The 19,882-nt window shown below is 42.8% G+C and overlaps 1 protein-coding gene across 5 annotated transcripts in view; it reads left to right on the forward strand.

Annotated features, from left to right (window-relative positions):
* The first annotated feature begins 1,109 nt into the window (after window positions 1–1,109).
* The window catches only part of STARD13 (StAR related lipid transfer domain containing 13), a 281,574-nt gene continuing 262,801 nt past the window's right edge, over window positions 1,110–19,882 (forward strand). For 2 of the 5 annotated variants that reach the window (XM_079322440.1, XM_079322444.1), the window contains exon 1: window positions 1,628–1,781. The gene's annotated coding sequence lies outside the window, so the exon portion shown is untranslated. Of the gene's footprint in view, window positions 1,265–1,627; window positions 1,782–19,882 lie in introns of those variants that run through there. The other 3 variants (XM_079322446.1, XM_079322445.1, XM_079322443.1) reach the window with 2 other exon arrangements.

The raw sequence follows: 19,882 nt of genomic DNA on the forward strand, positions 1-19,882 counted from the left end.
AGCAAGGTCTCGGACACAGTGGAAATACCCGTTTTACAAGGCTCAGCATTTTTTCTCAGCCTCTCCCTCCGAAGTGCACCCAGACAGTGCATCTTCTCCAGCAATAAAAGAGGTAAAGGTTTGCCCCAGCCCCAGGTAGGGCCAGGCAGGCTGACCCAACTCCACCCCTCTGCCCAGCCCTGGGTGTGGAACCAGGATCAGGATCGGGAAGGAAAACCTCCGGCCAGCCTTGCCCCAGCTGCTTGGAAACCTCTGAACAAAATGTTCCTGGCTGGGAACTGGAAACTGGAGTTTGCTCCTCGTTGCAGATTTGCAAAAGACCTTCCAGGCGCCAAAGACGGTCCCTGCCGGCTCCTCCCTGCCCCACCTGCAGCCGATGAAAGAAAGCGCTTCCACCAAGGTTCTTGGCTCCTGCTAACGGAGAGTTATTTCCTGCTTGGGGTGTGCTGGCCTTAGCCTCTGGAAATGGGAAATCCCACCCTGAATCCGGCGGGAACTTATTTCACTGACCGAAGTCCGTCCTGTCTCACTGACATTCTGTGGGAATTTTTCCTCTGAGAAACCAGTGGCTTCTGAGGGTGGAAAATGGAGCTTTGTCTAGTTTTTTAACCAGCCTAGTTAATCCACCATCGGAAAATATTGTAAAATGACCCCTTAGTGAATTACTCATCTATTAAGATAGAAATTAGAAGCAAAATTAATTTAATTAAACCAGCAAGTTATTCACAGACTAGAGACAGCAGTTGTTTATTACAGCCTGTCCACTCTAACCTGCACCCTGAGTGCACAAGTCAGGCTATCTGATCAAGCTGGTTTAATAAAGCCAGCGCTGGGATTATAGAGGTGCGAGGTGGGAAGGCCTTTAGCTCTCTTGCTCGGGCTGGAAAAGGCACTGGCCCTGTGTGTTTCCTGGTTTCCCTTCCCGGCATGTGGCGGCGTGTCCTTGCAGATGTGCAGGTGTGAGTCCGTGGCGCTCAGCGCCGCGCAGGGTGCGGGCTGCGGCTCCGAGCGCCGCGCACACATCCCGCTCATCCCGGCTCCGTGCCCGCGGGGGAGCTGCGGCTCTGTGACCCCCCGGTGCCATTTCTGAGCGGGTCGCGTTTAAGTGTCACCAAGTGAAACAGATGCAAGAGGAAAATGACCCCTCTGGCTGACGGCGCAGGGCAAAGCTGGCGCGGGGAGCTCGCACGGAGCAGCCGGGCAGCTGTGGCAGAGGCGGGAGGAGCAGGGAGCCTGTGGGCATCAGCACAGGGACAAAACCCAGGTGAGGCTCGCCCAAAGGGTTACGAGCACTCCCAGCCCCCGGATATGAGGGGCTACCAACGCCCAGGACCTTTCCACAGGCGTGGTTTTGCAGGGATAAAGTTTGGAATGCAAAGCTGTAAATGGGGTTAGAATAGCAACCAAGAGAAAAAGCGAAGAAGCATTAAAAATCGTGGCAAATGAGACTATTTTCATGGCACCATTAAGGGGCAAGGCAGAGCCTGGCTCAGGCTCCGGTGTCCCAGCCGTGGCTCGGGGTGCAGTGCCCGCAGAGCAGATGCTGCCCGTGGCCGTGGCCGTGCAGAAGAGCAGCAGCATTCCACACGTGCTGCCGGGGTGTCCCGATTGGTGTGCTCCGCTGAAGGGGCTGGCCCTTGGAGCCAGCTCCTGTGCCGGTGACAGATGATATTTTTATGCAAGAAAACAAAACCAGGATATCTGATGGACTGTGTTATCTCCACAGACAGCTTGGAGCTACAGATGCAAGGCAAGAAGTTTCATGCTTGAACTTCAAAACTGTGAGTGGAATTTAAAAGCAGTTTTAAATGCATACTTTTTATTACTATTTTTATTTTGTGTGTGCACGTATGTGTGTGTGCAACTTTGCATGAAGTATATATATCTGCATAACTTCATTATTGAGCAAGCTGTTGTGAATTCTCCTAAGATGAAATAATTATTGCTTTGGAAAACTTCACAAAGTGTTAGCTGTATTCACAGGTGGACTAATATATGTGCACACTGAGGAAGAGAAGGATGTTCTTTTCAAGTGAGTGCAATTAGTCTAGTTGAAAATTATTCCAAATCATCTTTTCCACTGGAAAATCTCTTTGAGCAGGACTAGTTGTACTGAGGGAGAATCTCCTGGGAGTTATCAGCAAATGTCAGGCTGGTCTGTGTGTCTTTGTTACAGGCACATTTGATGTTTGCTTGTGTATGGAGAAGGATTAGGTAAAACCCTGCTGTTGCCATTGTGTGTCACTGCACTTGCTGGATGAAAAATCTGTTGGTACCAGGTGTTAGAAAGCTGGCCAATTAATGATGATTGCAGGAAATTAGTTTAAGAGAATATTGTCCATTGTGATGCAGATTTACAGAGCTAATTCTAACAGATACATTGCACTAGCACAGGAGGATCGTTTCTGTGGCTGAAACATTAATAACCTGCTCTTTCTTGCATAGGAATAATGAAATTAATTTCTGTGGGAGAGCTCTAGAGGTTGATATCCACACCAGGAGTCCAAACCTGAGCAGGCAGTTTGCCACTCCACGTTTGTGATATTTTCACGTCCTTATGGGAACTGTCCAGGATGGTCTAAAGTGACCCCTGTCATCCTAAGGTGTTTTTTAATATACAATGTTTTTTAATATACAATCTTGTGTAAAAAGAGCTATATGCTACTTTTCTTGATTCACTGTGATGTTAGTGCAAGCTAAGATACATGGTCTAAAAAAATGAAAAGAAAAAAAGAAAATAGTTGTCTTAAATCCTATCTGGATTGTTCCACAGCTCTTTCTAGCTACCCAAAAGAATCCAGCACCTTTCTCACTCTAACAAACATTTTCTTTAGTAAGCATGCATGTTTTTCTTGTCTTCTTCATGTTTCTCTTTCTTGGCAAGGGTGTTGCATCATTTTATAAATTTATATTCTGGTGACTTCAGGTGAAATTCAAAGTTTAAGGGAAAATTGTGGGTAAGTGGCAAGTTACTGCTAAATAGGTACTGCAGAAGCCCCATCCCTGGTAGATCCATCACCACTCATTCCCCAGATCAGGCAGCAACACAAACAGCATCCAGATGAGGTGTGGGCATACAAGTGCATTTCTGCTGCATTAGTCAGAGCACATAACATGAGATGATACCAACTTAGCACAACAGGCAGTGAGGCAATTCAGTCCATTGCCTGCTAAAAAGTAAATGTCAGTATGTCATTAACAAATGAACTGCTGGAGCAAACCTATGACTTTTTGGTACTCTTTTATCATTGGTTGCAGAGTTTTGGTTACCACTGACTTCTCTAAAGTCAGATAAACTGTGTCATCAAGCCCTGCTGAGAATTAATCTGAACTTATTTGAAATAATACAGTGATAATAAATTTCCCTTACCTTGATTCCTTTTCTCTATCTGTCGTTGGTCAGTATAGCAGGGACAACCTGGGTTTACCCAGCAGAGAAAAACACAGCATTTCTCCCAAAACTGAATTTGGCACCAAGAGAAAAGTGCGCCCACAGAGAAAATCATGAAAGTCAACATATTTTGGCCAGAGAGGCCTTCTTAATTGATGTAGAGGAAATCCTAAATGGAAAAGTCCTGCTCATAGATGTATAACGAATTAGTGTTCTATGTTGAACAAACTGCAGCATTTTTATTTTAGTAATATTAAAATCAGTACATTTTCTTTTCACTTTCTAAAATAGCAAATGAGGATTAAAAGAAAATCTAGGCATACATAGAAATGCATTTCAGCCAACTGTCATTTAAATGCTGATAAAGTCCTTAAACTAAAGAGCCTCTATAATCCTTATAATGTGAAATGTTTCCTCTTCATGTCACATAGTTTGGTTCTTCTTGTTCCTTTAATTTGGCAGTATTTTCTCTATTAGATATTGCTGCCTAGATAGAATGGGGCAGATTCTCAGCCAGCAAGCATGAATAGAGAATAACTTCATTGAAGTCAATGACATGACCCTGGATTCATTCCAGTGTGACCAGGGTTGGAATGTGGTTCAATACAGGCAGCTGCCATCCCTGCCAGGCTGGCCAAGGAGATAAACCAAGAGTTGCTAGCAGAAGGATGGACCTGCCAGCTCTCAGTTGTGCTTTCACCTCAAGCTTCTTCCAAAAGCAAAGATTAAACAGCAATTCACTTTTATTCCACAAACTTCAGCCTTGTGTTTCCAGTCTATGCAAGGTTGAAGCTAAATACAGCTATGTGCCTTCATACCTTTTGACATCTATCTCAAGAAAGCAAATGTATGTGTTACTCTTCATTTTCTTTCCTCTTGCTAGGAAAGATTTTAGGTTTTCCTTGATAATTTCTATGTCTGTGGTGTTGTGCAGTGGTGATGTTGTTTTAGGAAGCTTGGTCTCAAGCTGTGAAAGTGCTGCTCCCTGTGATACTCCTGGAAGCTGCTTCCCCATTGCTGGAGAAAGTTCTGGTTTCCGTCTCTGTTGTGTGATGATAACCACGCTGTTCCCATGGCCACCTACCCAGCAAAACAGCTCCCAGGTCTTTGTCGTGGAGAGACTAATGGGATTATTTTGTATTATAGGTGGGGCTTCCTTGCACCGTTGTGATTTCCCCGTTCTGCACGCTAGGACAGTCCAGAGCTGCTGCACCACAGAGAGGAGAGGTTTTCTGTGGCTCTCTGCAGGCCCTGTCCTATCTCCTGAGATTCTTCCCAAAGGCATTAGCTGGCCTTGTTTCAAATGGGAGAGCCAGCTCTGACTGATACTGCTGGTCAGAAATATCAGTTTATCCTTCTCTTGCTGCAGCTAAAGAACTGAATTCTGGGGTATTTTTACCAATAGAAATTGATCTCAGCTAGCTGGAAATGCCAAAGCTGCAAAAGGGTCTGAAGGGGATTGACTCCACATGGGCTCTGGGGTGAGGCTGGTTTCCTAGTTGCTACCAAGGCCAAACAAAACAAGGTATGTTCAGATTTTAAGGAGTTTATTGCATATGCTACCTGCTGTGAGGACTCCAGGAACACACATGTCTCTAAACATTCAGTATCACCAAGAAATAAACATGCCAGCAAAGCCAACAGGCCTGTTCTTCTTTGCTGTTTCCCAGTTCCTAGAATGAAGTGTGTTCATATCTACCACTGAAGTGGGGATTAAATGAAGCTAAGACTCAGCTGAACTGTAGCTAAAATAGTTTCCTTTGAAGTACTTTTTATCATTACATATCAGGTATTTTTTTGCTATGTGGGCACGTTCTCAACAACAGCACTCTATTAGTCAAAAATAACTTACTAAATTCTGTCTGTATGGGCACAAGGTTTACCTTACAAAATACTTACATGATGTATGCAGCCTAATTAATTAGCCTAATTAATTTTTTTTTATAATTTTTTTTAAATTATCAAACCTAAGGTTTTATAAAACCTTACATTTTATAACTATTTAGTATTCTGTAGCATTTTCTTGCTTATAAAAGATATGTATGGCTGTTTTTTTGGAACAAGTAGTTCCCCTAGGAAACTAGAAAAAATGTGCCTGATATTTTTGTTTTAAAAATGAACATTCTGCCTCCACATGTGCATTTGTGACATGAGGATATTTGCTGTACAGTTGGTCAACAGGGGTTAAAGAAATGATCAAGCAGGTGAAGAGAAGTGGAGCACATACAAAAGAATCCAAAAAGTCAAGGAGATCTGTGGAGCTAGAAGATAACACACTGCTAATATCTCTGTTTTTTCAGGACTGAGAAGTATCACACTATACTCTCACAAAAGCTTTGCGAAGCTGGGGCTTCTGAGTCACCTGAGAGAAGCTGTCCAGAAGCAATGTGTGAAAGGAAGGGAGTTAAGGGCAAAGGAAAGCGCTGTAAAAACAGACTGGTGCTAATACAACACAAATGCTCCTTGAAGCTGAAAATGAGAAAGCACAAAAACTGTCAAGGGGAAAGATGAGGGTATGAGTAAGAGTCATGTACCTCTGATGTTTTTTGCCCTTTGTGCTATGTGTCTCACGCCTTAGGGTAAATGAATAATACTCTGTTTTGAAGACAAATTAAGTTACTTTAATTAATGCATAGCGCATTGTTTTGAGGACAAATTAAATTACCTTAATTAAATTTCTGGCTGTGGGTTCTCAGAAAAAAAAATGCAACTGTATTCGTATGTCAAAGGCAGGGGCATCATTTGGGATCACACATGTAAGAGGAATGTGCAGGGCTGTAGGGAGGTGCACCACTGAGCAATCCAGACCACAAGACTTCTGGCTCTCTCCAGAAAAATTAGAGGGATCCCAAGCACTGTTGATCCCAAAACCTTTACAGCCACAACTGTCTTTTTCAACATTCAAACCCCAGATGCTTTAGTACCACTGCATTATGTCCTGAAATTACAGCAACCTGAGTAGCATATCTAGAGTTAAAAACCCCTACCTTTTTCAGCAGTTTTCATATCACATAGAAACAGAAATTGATGTGGTTTCTCTCTGTCCTGCTGTAAATAAAGAGCTAAGAGCTCTTTCCTTGGCATGTTACTGCAGTGACACAAATACTAAGTATATTTTAAACAGGGGGCATTTAAAGACTGGTTGTGAAAAAACAAGTGGGACTGACTCTAATATTCTGGAGTTTAGCCAAAGGAAAAAAACCTAAATAATTTTGGATATTGTCTGTCATTGTCTCAAGCTGAAACTTTGAAAATTCCAACCTGTATCTTTATACACTGATACATATCTTTACACTCTTATATCCTTACACTTGTGTTCATGTCTTTATACCTATCTTTATTAACCTGCAGAATTTAGTCCTACCTAATTCCAATTCTTGGAAACAAATGTGGATTTATCTTTTGTTCAAGGTAAGATCGTAGCCTTGATGTAAACCAAGAATATGTATCCCAAAAGAAAATCCAGGCAACTGAAATGGAAAATAATTATAGGCAACATAAACATTCATGATTTTTCAACACTTTGTAAAGTTTTTATGGGTGACTGGAGCAGAGTCTAGTTTTGGGCTGAGCAGTGCTGCAAATCCATTAGCCTAATGGGAACAGAAATAACATGTGATTAAGGTGCCCTGAAACATTCTATAAACTCTGCTGAGAACTCCCTCCTGTGTAATTTCTGCCTTTGAAATTCTCTGCACCAAAGCACAGCAACAGCACCTGCAGGCAGCTCAGGCTGGGAAGGAAAGATAAGGATGCTCTGCCCCTTGTTGTATCAAGAGAGCAGTATCAGGGAGGAGGACTGTCTGTATTTGTTGGAATTTGGTAGGGGTTTGGATTTAAAACATTGCAAAACTCCATGAGAGCTGTGATGCCAATATAGGATTGGGATATCAGTATCAGCATAGTCTGACATGCCTAAACATAAACATCATTGTCGAGGATGCCTGTGCTGTTGCTATTTCATCATTTTAATTGCAATAATACCTAGAGGTGAAGCTGTGCTGTGCCAGCAGCACACAGTGCATGACAATACAGCTACATGGTGTGTCTGCACTCCCCTTGCTCTGCTCCACTTACAAAAAATACCTGTGACCTCAACTTTGAGGTGATTTGAGCAACCCTGCCTGGTTGTAAGGCAGAGGTAGGATATAAAACCCCACCCACTCTTCATGTAAAATCTGAGGCCTCTCTTGAAAACCCCATTTTGCAAAGGCCTCTCCACTATTTTCATGGAGGGGGAAGAAGATTTGCTGTGTCTGTTGGGTGCTGTTTGCTCTCTCTTTGTGGGTGTGAATCCCTGCAGGCTGGGGAGTGACAGTATTATGTCATGCCAGCCCACAGCCAGCTCAGGCTGCAGAAGGCACAGCTGCACCTCCTGCCCACAATACCCCTCATCTTAGCAAGAAGGATTTGGGTGATGGTCCAGCACTCATTCATAGGATCACAGAATTAGTGCATAAGTTTGGAAAAGGCCTCTAAGTTCATTGAGTCCAGCCATCAATGCAGCAAGGTCAAACCCACCACTAAACCATGTCCCTAAGTGCCACACCTATGTGTGGAGACACATGAAGGAAAAAGAAGAGAGAACCTTCCTGAAGCAGTTTTTCAAGCATGGTGGAAGAGCACTTTGTCTCTTGGGCAATGTTGCACACTTACTCCATCACCCCTCCAAGGAATTCAGGCATTAAAACTTCAACACCTTAAATTATGCTGCCAGGGTCAGGAGCTGTGATGCCTCAGGCAGGTATCCAAGCCAGCTATGCTAAAGCTCACACAGAATTTCCAAGCAAGTAAGTAAAAATAACATTCCTCCTCATTTTTTGGCTCTTGCAATCTCCATTCCAAAGTGGATTAAGCAAACACACAGAGAGCAGCAGGAGATGCCAAAGAGAAGGATGTTTTATATAGATAGTGGCATGCACAGCTCACATGTACTCAGGGGCAGTGATTTCAAATGCTGCCAGTGATTTCAGTGGCTGCTCAGTCCTGAACCAGAGAGGAGCATTCTTCTTGCAGGTCCTCAGTGCAGGTTTCTGCAGCTCTCAGGTTGGCAGGGATAGATCTGCTCTACATTGCTGCTCTTCTCTGGTGTATGACACCTTGGGCTGCATGCACTGCCCCTTTTTTTACAATTTGAAGATGACTTCCATTTACCTTTCGTCCCAAACTTTAATTGTCAAATGCTTCTGAGAAACATCTCCATGGAACTGAGGTGTTGCTCCATACCCTTTGCAAGTGTAAATTAACTAATCTTGCAGAAGTAATTGACAGAAAAGTAATTTCCCTTTATCATGACAAAGAGTATTGTAGTATGAGAGTAATGACTACAATTTAAGCAGCTATGAATTGTGCATTAGAGAGCTCTAGAACTGAATATTGCTCACAATGAAATTTAAATTGCATTTCTTCTGAATCTAGCTGTTTATAAATAACACTGCAGTTACAGCCACAATAGTCATTTTTGTCACCAATTTCTTATTGCCACTGACAATTGAAATAAAAGATCTAGCTGGCTGATGCCCTCTGCAATAAACAGAGGTTAGAATACTCTTTATTAGGCTCAAATTTTGCTAGAAATGAGAACAAAACCCTAGATGCAAGCACAGTATAAAGTGAAAGTGCCTTGAAAATAGCAGCTAGCATCTATTTCCATAGCTAGTAATTAAAAAACAAACAAAGAAACAAACAAAACCATGTCTCCTTGAACTTTGTCATGTAAGTTGGGATTTTTCTTGGACCTAATTCTCAATTTACTGGCAACCATATTTAGATGCAGAAGAATATATTGTTTAATATGCACTGTAGTAGCCTCCAAAACTTGCTGGATCCTGCACACACAAGTACTTGCACCAATCTGCAGCAAACTCTACATCTTTCAGTGATTTGTAACACACCCTGTGCCTGTATCCTTGGTGCAACACCCCCCTGTGACCATGGGTGCTGCTGGCACCCTTCATTTACAGCTGGCTTGTGAAACTGATCTTCTTGTGCATAAGGGATAAAGTCAGTCCTGCTTGTGGTTTTGGTATTTTTGCAGCTCATCAGCATGATAGAATCCACGCAGCCCTCTTTGATCCTAGCAGGTTTTCCTAAAGGGCTAGAACTCAGACCTGGCATCTTTATGTGTGTTTTACTATGTGTGGACATGAAATCTGAGTGAGCTCAGCAACATCTGAGCAGGTTAAGCTGCCCACGCTGCTGTGGTCACTGTCGTGTCCTTGCTGCATTTATAGGTGAGCAGGGGCTGTCCTTCCCCAGGGATGGTGGTGCTGGCACAGGTGGGAGACACAGCCACATGTGCAGTGGGAGCCTGCTGGTCTCCAGTGCTCTTCCTCCAGCCCAGGTGCCACACACATGTGCCCAGAAACTCCCTGCTTGTCAGAAATGCTTCCTCTGAGAAATGCAGCTCTACCCAAATGGTCGGAGAAGAATGCAACAACATCTTTTCTTTGTATATATTTAAAATATTTTTGATTGTTCTACACTTGAGCCGCTGCCATCTCATTTCTCACAGTTTTTACAACAGCAATGAGTCCTCAAGACAGGATTTCAAGGAGGAAAATGGAGTGTATTGAGGCAGGGCATGAGGTTAATAAAGCCTGCAAAGGAGGTGACACTTAGAACTGCAAAGCAAAGCAGACATGGGCAGTGCTGTATGATGTAGGTTGGCTAAACTAAATAAAAATGAGTATCCATTACATTTTTATAAACTAGGCAAAAATAATCAGAGGTAGAAATTAACTAGCTGAAGTGTGAGTACAAGCTCTGCTGCTTGCTCCTCTGTGATAATGGGATAAGTTACATATGTAAATATTTTTTTTTGCAGCCTGTGAATTAGCTGACAGAGCTGAGTATGCAAGATTTTAAAAGATACCCTGGTTTCCTAGTGGCCCTCACAGAGAATGAGGAAAGGATCTTAAAGATCAATAAAAATAAAATAAAATAAAAGACAGGCTGAAATAGCAACAAAGAAGCAAATTAATAATTTTGTGCATGAGGGATCCTCCTATGTTTTTTTTCCAAAAACCCCTAACACTAATTTCTGCTCCCCTGACCCTTTCTTACCATTTTGTAATTTTATAGAAGAACAGATATCACAACTGCCTAATGCCTGAGAAGAAGCAAAGGAAATAGGCATCCCTGTGCTGCCAAAAAGCATAAGAACATGAGTAATGGGAAAACTAGTTTTATGTGACAACCGGAGAGGATTTACCTTGAAAAAAGGAATACTCACTCTGAAAACTTGCACCTTGAAATTGGTTGTAATTGCAAGCCACTACAGTAGAGCAAATTGGAAACCGTTTTAAATAGTGGCTAAAATATCTTTTTTTAACTGAGACCTGATTATTAGCTTCAGTCTGAGAATAAATATTTCGAGTCAAGAATTTTTGATAGAAATCTATAATTACCTTTGCAATATTGCTGGTATCCATCTACTTAGCAAAGACTGACTTTATTAGCTATTTAATCATCTGAAATACTCTGTTTCCAAATGCTTAGGGAGAACAATGTCAGATTCTGCAGCTGTTGGGTTGTGTGTTTAATAACCTGCTGTATTTCAGACCCTGTAGAAATTAGTCACTTAAACTTCTCTTCTTTTAATTGACCCCCAGGTTAAAGATATGGTCAAACTAAATCCTTTTTGAAGTTAGCTTCACAGAATTTCTGTCCTCACCTAAGATTTAGATTGCCCCAAATCCTCTGTCAGCACTATGTGTTCCTCAAATATGTTTGAAAAATTGTTATTTTAAGGTCATGTCCTTGTGTGTGAGACAACTTAGGGGTTCTCTGCCCCAACCTCAGCAGAAACAGGGATGAGGAACTCCTGGTGCTGTGCTTCCAGAGCTGCAGCACCCACCCATGACCTGGCCAGCAAATTTATCTGATGATAAACTTCCAAACTGCCAAGAAAATCATGGAAATAAGGCCACACCCACCAGCGAGGATGCAGCCCCGGTGTAAATGGGAGTGATTAACTCCCAGTCCTTCTCCTCTTTTCCATGAGGTTGTCTGCTGGAGGCAGCCTCCAGAAATATTCCTGTGACGTGGGGGAGTGATTCTCTGTGCTCTGGCCAGCTCCATGGCTTTTCTCCAAGAGATGCTGTGGGGCAGAATGACTATGGGAAAGTCTCCACAAATTTGTCAGGGCTTAGAAAGCAAAAAATGTTAGTGACTATAGAGCTGGTTCTCCTGCACCATTAGTAAATCCTACATGTTTTCTGCATGTGAGGTGTTTGTGGCTGAGTTAGTTAAGGAGCCCAGCCTTTGCCAGCTACATTAGTCATCCAACAGCTCCAGGGCTGTCACTGCCAACCTCTTGTAAAGCCAAGATAGCCAGGAAAAGCCTTCTGAGGAGCCCAAGCCTTGTAGGCCATTGCAGTAAAGAAAGTGAAACACTGGGATCCATAAAAGGGAGGGCAACTCATGGTAGTCATAATTTAAAATATCAATTTATACAGCTGAGGAATGAAATGACCTAGAATCTAGTTTGTTCCTCTGGCACTGACATTATCTCCTTTGCATTCCTTTGCCATGAGTTCAGGCAGCATCATCTCCCCCACACCATATAATCTCCCTCCATTGCTGATCCCACATGAAGCCAGCTGAAAGGTACAGAGCACAAGGGAAACAAACTGCAGACTAAGACTGCTTAGTGGGTTTCTCAAGCATTAGGACTCTAGGGACAAGAGACTTGGCTTACAGTTGGTCAGGGAAGGTTCTGCAGCTGCCTGGAGGTGGGAAAACAAAACAGTGTCATTACTTTCACTTTGTTAATGAGCCATCAGGGTGGATCTCTACAGCTGGAAAGACAAAGGGTAGATGGAAGTCAGGCCTATTGCACAGATTCAACAGATGTCTCCTAGCCTTCCCGGAGATGATGGTCATGAGAGCAAATAGTTCCTAGCCCAGCCCACAGTAAAGGCTTTCTGTGGTAGGAGAGCTTGCAGCACAGTGACTGAACAGACAGAGAGATGGCTTCACAGCCCCACTCTGCTCCAAACTCACTTGAGGGTTGAGGAGGTAAGATGGCAACAAAACACAACAACAGGTAGAAGTAGGAATAAAAAGTAGAAAGAAGAATGAAAGTGTATATTCACTTAACCACAGTCAGATGAGCATGAGCTGCAGGGTACTACAGAAGTAAGTTTTGAAGATGTTATTTTGAAGATTGTGGCTTTGTTAGCTATGTTAAAATTTAACTGTATTGAAAGATTTTAACTATATAAATAGTATAAATATATAGAATATTTGTTTAATGTTCACTATGTTAACTTTGAATATGAAGGAAACCAGAGAGGCAGGCATTAGTCTGAGTTGAATCTGCTGCTGTTAACTGGGAAAAGTAAGGAATAGTCAGTCTCATAATTGTAAGTTTTGACAAAAAAGATGAGCTCAGATCAGAGGACCACAAATTTCTATCCATGAGGAGGATAAGAGAGGATGGCAATTTGATCTCTTGAAACCAGGATGCAAAGAATTGTGTTTTGTATGGATTTGAACAAGGTGGTTCAGAGGGTGCCTGAGTATTACAGTGGTGGACTGCTGGCCTAACATTGCCAGAATCTGACCTTTATAGGGTGAGATAAAAGCACTGGCAGCCTAGAGAGAGCATCCTTGTGATGGTGCTCTAAGGGCTGTTGTATTGTCACAGCAGTAGAATGAAGAACAAGAATGTCCAAGCAATGCTTTAGAGGCACTGCATCAAATGCAAGTCAATAGCCCATTTACATAATACTGAAGAGCAGTCCAAATTACTGTAATTAGTTTTTTAATGAAGACTAAGGTGCTTTTTGCCTTCAAGTAGTGTCCAGCTTTCACAAGTCTGGATCCTGTACATTCTCAAAGCTTCTCCTTTCTGTCTGGACTTACAATTTCTTGAACATTTTTTCTCCTTTTCTGGCTCCAGAGCCAGCACTTTCTGTGCTGGTCTCTCTCAGTGCCTAATGCATGTGTTATCATACTGACTATGGCATATTCTCTGAATTCAAGTTCTTCTTTAAAGCACTTCTGGGTAGCTCTCCAGGGAAAACTGCCTCATGTGCTGTTGTCTGTTTCATTTATCTCAAAGCATATCCCTGCTCAGGTTCAAGCACATCTGTTTCACATCTCTTTATTTGATGTCACTTCTCAGCCCTTCCTGCTTTTCTCCTTCCTGCTTCATTGTTTTAATTCTCTGTTTTCATCTGATTTACTGTGTCATCTGTGCCAAAGCTATTTGGCCCAGTTCTCATCCTAATTATGGAAATTTACACCCCAAAGATGGAGTGAGAGCAGTTATTCTGGTGTTGCTGTTGCAGCAGGACCTGAATCTGGGATTGATTTCGTTTTTGCAATAGCATACGTGATTTTGGCAATGTCATTGAACAATGAACCTGCTTTCATTTAGAGTACTCAGTACCAAATGTAAAACTTAACAACATAAATGCTGAAAAAATAAAACATTGTATTGTAATTGTCTGTCTACAAATGAAGTCATCTGGCAAACAGGAGTCACTAGAGAAGCTCCTTACACTGCACTCATAACTGGGAACAAGATGGATTTTTCCTGGTTGTGTAAGCCATTAAACCAATGTGACAAACAGCATAGCCTTCAGCAGCCTACAGCAGGGAAGGCTTTAAAGACTACATTTATTTTGAAACACTTAAAAATATTTTGAAAGTTCTAATCTCAGGAATAAGGAAGAAAACTGGGAATTATTGCCTGGAGGTTGTGGAAATAGAAGGAAAAATAGCATTGATTCTTCATCAAGGACAAAATCTTTTTTCCATAAATACAGCTTGACTCTCCCCTCATGCTTCTTTTTCACCTGTTATTCAGCTCACTGAAGCTACACTTTCTCCAAGCATCACACTTTGGCTGAAAAGACAGCATGGCTCTTGCCAGATAAAATGGCTTAAAGTTATTTCTATGCTTATTTGATTTGCTTTGAATGGATAGAACTGCTGGGTTTTTCACTATCATCTCCTCACATTCCTGCAGCAAATCTTTCCTGTTATGCTCTGGGTCTCCCAAACTCCTTGCCTCTACAGGTTAGGGGACACTGAAAAAAATGTGTAACCCTAGAGAGTGATGACAGCTTTTGCAAAGCATGTTGTTGACTTGTACAGATTCAAGCAATGGATGGGATCTGTCAGGGAATTTAGCCATGGGCCCAGAGGCTGCCTGGGAAAGCAGTTCCCTGGCCAATGATCCTTGTGTATATCTGAGCTGACTCACAGGTGAAAGGGAATAGTTCTCCAGAATTGCCAAAACCTCCTACATGAGATACCCACACAGCTTTCCTCTATGGGACAGAAGACAAAAGAGAGGAGACACAAGTAAGTGTCTCTAGGCATCAGTAAAAGGACAAATAAATGGTTTTGCTGAATCCTGGTTGCCAGCTTGGTGCCCCCAGAGCAGCCTGAGGATGGGAAGCACCCACCAGCTGTGTGTGCATGTTCTCATGCAGCTGCACTCGGTGACTGCCTGTGAAGTGTGGCTCAATCCTTTTCCCGGCCACATCACTGTCAGGAGGTGACATCAGTAAAGGAAATCAGCTGTGAACTGACATGGATATAACACTGACACATTTTAGAAATATTTCAAAGCCATTCAGCACCTCCTCTTTGAGCATTCACTTCTGGCCCTCCATGGTCTCCCTGACCTTGTCACGTCTGTGCGCTGCTGACACTTCATCCCTGACTTATGGCAGGAGTTATGGATTTGTGCAGTCCTGTTTTATGATGATGATGATTTATCATTTGTATTACAGTCATGACTAGAGGCCTCAAGCAAGATCAGGGCTTCACAGTGCAAGTCACTGTAAAAACATGTATTAGGAGATGGTCCTGCTCTGAAAAGATCACAAGCAAAAGGTGGGAGGATGAACAGCAACACGGAGATGTGAAATGCAATATCCCCTGTAACCTGAGGACAAGCACCAGGCAGGGAGCACTGATGTTCCTGTTCCCTGGCTCCTGCCTGCCCAAATCCTCACTGCCCTCTGCTACTCCTCCCCATGTCCTCCTTTCCAGGGGCTGGCACCTTCCTGCTTCACCACATCTCTGCCTCACCACATCGCACATTGCTCCCATGCAGCTGCTCCATCACCCCAAAATTACCAAACTTCCATTATTTCCATGGAATCATAGAATTAAGGGTGGAAAAGACCTCTAAGATCATCAAGTCTGACTGTTAATCCAGCACCACCGTGTTTGCCACTAAATCACATCTCCAAGTGCCACATCTACATTTTTTTGGAGCCATACAGGGATGGTGATTCCACCACTTCCCTGGGCAGCCTGTTCCACTGCTTGCCCACCTTCTCAGTGAAGACTTTTTTCCTCATATCCAATCTAAATCTCCCCTGGTGCAACTTGAGGCCATTTCCTCACATCCTGCCTCTTGTTACCCTGGGAAGAAGAGAGTGTTTTTTTCCACCACTGAGCTAATGGTTGTCACTACCAGCAGTTTTTGGTTGTCACCTCCAAAGTGAGACCAGATGGTTTAATCTCTCTTCAGAGTAAAATAAAACAGGTAAATTAAAATTATTGTAATCTTATATATATAAATCTAAGATATCTTTGGTGCAAGACTCACAGTATACTAAACTGAAAGCTCAGAGCCATACCATGGGACAGCTGCATCCTATCCCCACTTATGAGGCTGAGACCTCACTTTTGGCTCTACCCAAACACTGCCCTTGCTTTGCCTCTGCAGTACTTAGGGGGTAATTGGAGGGTAACATTTTTCCTCCTTTTGTAATTGTTATTGCACTTGGCATTATGACCAGAGCTGTTCTCTACATATAAAAATGCAGTTCACAGAGCTTAACCTCACAGATGGGTGTGTGGAATAGCATCAGCCCTGGGTTTATATGAATAATACATCCAACAATGCTTTGAAAATGTTGTAGACCTAACACTTGTGTAAGTGCAAAACTATATAGTGAAGAAAAATGAGATGCAGGCTTAGTCCGAAGATTTTCAAAGAGGAAGAAGCCAGACTGTGCTTTTGAAAAAGCTTGGTTATGCATGCCCTTTAGGAAAACAAGGAAATAAAACCACTCTGAGCTGTTCACACTGCTCATAGGAGCACCAGTGCAGCAGTCAAGAGCAGGCAGACATGCTCTGAGATGGCATTAGTGTGACAAGTAGGTAATAAATTGAGAGGCTCTAGTGGGCTTACAGGGAGGGCTTGCAGAAGACACTGATGCTGCCTAGACTCCAAAGCCTGCTAGAAACAGCAGAAGATGCTGCTCCCAAAGAACCTGGAAATTGTGTCTCACATCTAAGAGCAATGGAAACATCACACTGGCAATGCCACTGCCAAGGTTATGTGGAGGGCATAATCGAGCTTTTGTAATGAGGAGCTCGACACAGAATGGCTCAACTTGTAGCTGCAGGCAGCTAGTCTGCCTTGCAACATCTGAGCCAACTTTTGGAGCTTTCATGACAGAAAGTGCTCACTCCAGCCAATATATCTGCCATCCTCTTAATAATAACCTGTAACTGTGGCAGGTGGCACCAGGCAGACATCTTCTACCTACTCAATTAATCTTCAGCATAGCTCAAGCTCACAGCAAAGACCTGCGTGACAAATACTTCAAGGAGTGTTTGCAAGATGTAGGAATTCCTCTTTTCCTCTCAGAACAAGGGGAGACCCACCCTTCCTAGCCCACCTGCACCTTTCCCAAGTGTATTCCACAATTTGCTCTGTGTGTCTGTCTAGTTCCTTTCCTCATAACACACTTCAGGCTGTGTTGATACAATTACCATATAATGCCACAAGGAGTGGAAACTTCCCCCATAAATTTGTTTATAAGGAGATTTTTTTCCACTTAAACCTTTTGCATGGATGTAAATAACGTCACAGTAAGCAGTCTGTAGGACCTTTGCTGCTGTTTAATTCATCTCCATAATGTTTTTTTATTTTCTTTTTCTTTTTAATTTAATTTTTTTTTTAATTTTATTCTGTCTATAAAATAGACACAGAAGTGGTGCTGGCCTTCCTCACAGTCAGTCCAGCCATGGTCCTCATGCCTCAGCACAGATGTCACACATCACATGCTACTCTATGCATTGACCAAGAAGCAATCAGCCCAAAATGAATCATCAAACAAATAACTTTCACCGGACAGCCATTTTTATGCCTTGTCTGTATGAGACAGCTATTGATAATCCAGCAGCTCAGGCTGGGTTTCCTTTCCCTTTGTTGTCAGAGCTATGAGGCTGATCTAAGCTTCTTTAAGGATGAGATGCAGAGCAGGTAGGACACAAGTTTTACAGCACCAGGCTTTGCCACTTCCACTTCTCAGGGAAAACATCTGGTTCTAATGTGGCATGTGGTCTGTAAAGCAGCTTGTCACCATGTTCCTTTAGGAAAGGTGGCAGAGCTGAGCTTCCAGTGGGGCTCCTCTTCAGTGTCTGAGGCTCAGGCACCCAGTCTGCCATGAGAAACCTTTCCTGAAAACGCACGGTAAATACAACACCAGCATTCTGAGGTTTGGGGGTCAAATCATGGCAGTTTACTTTTGTGGAGACACACCCATAAAAAGCCTGGTTGCTGCACTTCTCTTAGGCTGTTGCTATTTACCAAACAGCCTCAGGCTTCAGTGTCAGCCAGCGTTTCCTTGCAGGCTGGATCACAGCTCATTCACCCGCTGCACTGGCACCCTAGGAATAAACATTATACCTGTGAGGTGGAGATGTGTTATTAAAGCCATAAAGATAACAACATTGCTCCTAAGTGGAGAAATTTAGTTCAGTGTATATTACTGTTAAGCGGCAAAATTACAGTTGTAACAATATGGGGATGTAAATGAAATTGTGTATAACATTGTGTAATCATTAAAAGCCATATAAATTTTGCTCCCTCAAATTAAACACAAGCTACTACTGCTTGACACCTGAAACATTAGCATAATATTCATGCCATATGGCTGGCATTTTCTGTTTCTTATATGTCACTCTTCATTCTTGTCAGCTGCTCACAAGAACTTGCCAGATAACATCTACACCATTGCCAAAAATGTCTAACAGCTGGTGTGGTACTGGTTAAACACTCTCTAATGTTTCAAACTTTAGTGCTCCCATCTATCCACTAGAGAGCTGGTTCTTGGAGCAGATGTTTAAGCTTTGTTTTTAAATTAACTTCAGTCTCCTTTTGTGTCAGTGGTGTGTTTTTATGCTTCATCATGCTGCTGCCTTCTGTGAGATGAATGAGCTCAGCAGCATCCAACCTTAAAATACATCAACTGTCATGATAAACTCTGTGTTAAAAATGCAGCTCAGACCACCTATTAGCAGAGCTGATGTCTTCCATTTCCCTCTGTCCATGTGCTCCTCCTTGCAGCATGGAGACATGCACATGCTCGATGCCCTAGATGTCACTGGCTGCTGGAGCCCTTCTCTGACTCAGAAATTGGCCCAGAGGTTCCTGATGCCCAAATGAGACTCCCAAGGGATCCAAACCACAACGTGGGCTTAAAGCCCCAGCACAGCATGGGCATGGGCATAGAGCTATGTCTGGCCCAGATGGAGATTGGGCAGCAGGGTCTGTACTGGCACCCAGGCTTGCACCTGAAGTGGTCCCTAACCCCATCCTCAGTTTATGGGATTCAAGGCCACTGAGAACAGGAGACACATTGTTGCCCTTGTAAATATCTCTTTAAAAATTCCTAATGACTAAATCAGGAATTCTCTAATGTCTTCTGCATGGAAATCAGTGTGAAATCTGCTCATGCTGAAATCCATGTAGTTGGATGATTTACATATTAAAATTTATGATGAGCCAGGCACATGAATGCCATTGAGTTAAACAAACATCCAATTACATAACCAATCTGGTTTTATGGCTAGGACATGCAATTCCCTTGGGGCTGTGAGCTTATAAATCTGATTTACACCTTTGGAAAAGAGGACTCCTCACCTTCATTGCTTTTCTCTTATTTTCCTGGGGATCTATCTTACCTTTTGTTCCTTCAGGATCTTTTCCAGTTGAAGACACTTCCCAGTTAAAACAGTGGGTTGAATTTTGAGGCACTGTGTTTGAGGGCATTTATTGAGAAGGTCCTAGGACATTCTTAAGTGCCCAGATGGCTTTGTATGGACAAAAATGGAAAAAAAAGAGTGCTGGAATATATGACCTCTGCCCCACCAGAACTGGACAGTTTTGCCCTGCTAGGCTGCTTTACCTCATACAGACAATGACTAAATGCATGTGTTTTTTACATGAGGTGTTTTAATTTGGGCTACCTTTTGGCACAGGCCATCCCCTGTTCTGGCTGCTATACAGTAACACAACAAAAAAGTGGCTGCTGAGTGAATAAGCTTCCCATCTAACACAAGGCAAGAAACAAAGGTATGGACAGGCAGAGAGTGTGGATAAATATATAACTTCATGCTATAGGCAGTGCCATCACCAGCATGCCATCACCAGAATCAGTGATTTTTGCCATACATTCATTTTTGCCATACATTCAATATTGCCATGTGAGATGCATAAACACT

This window comes from Erithacus rubecula (assembly GCF_903797595.1).
Source record: "Erithacus rubecula genome assembly, chromosome: 1".
Taxonomy (NCBI): Eukaryota; Metazoa; Chordata; class Aves; order Passeriformes; family Muscicapidae; genus Erithacus; species Erithacus rubecula.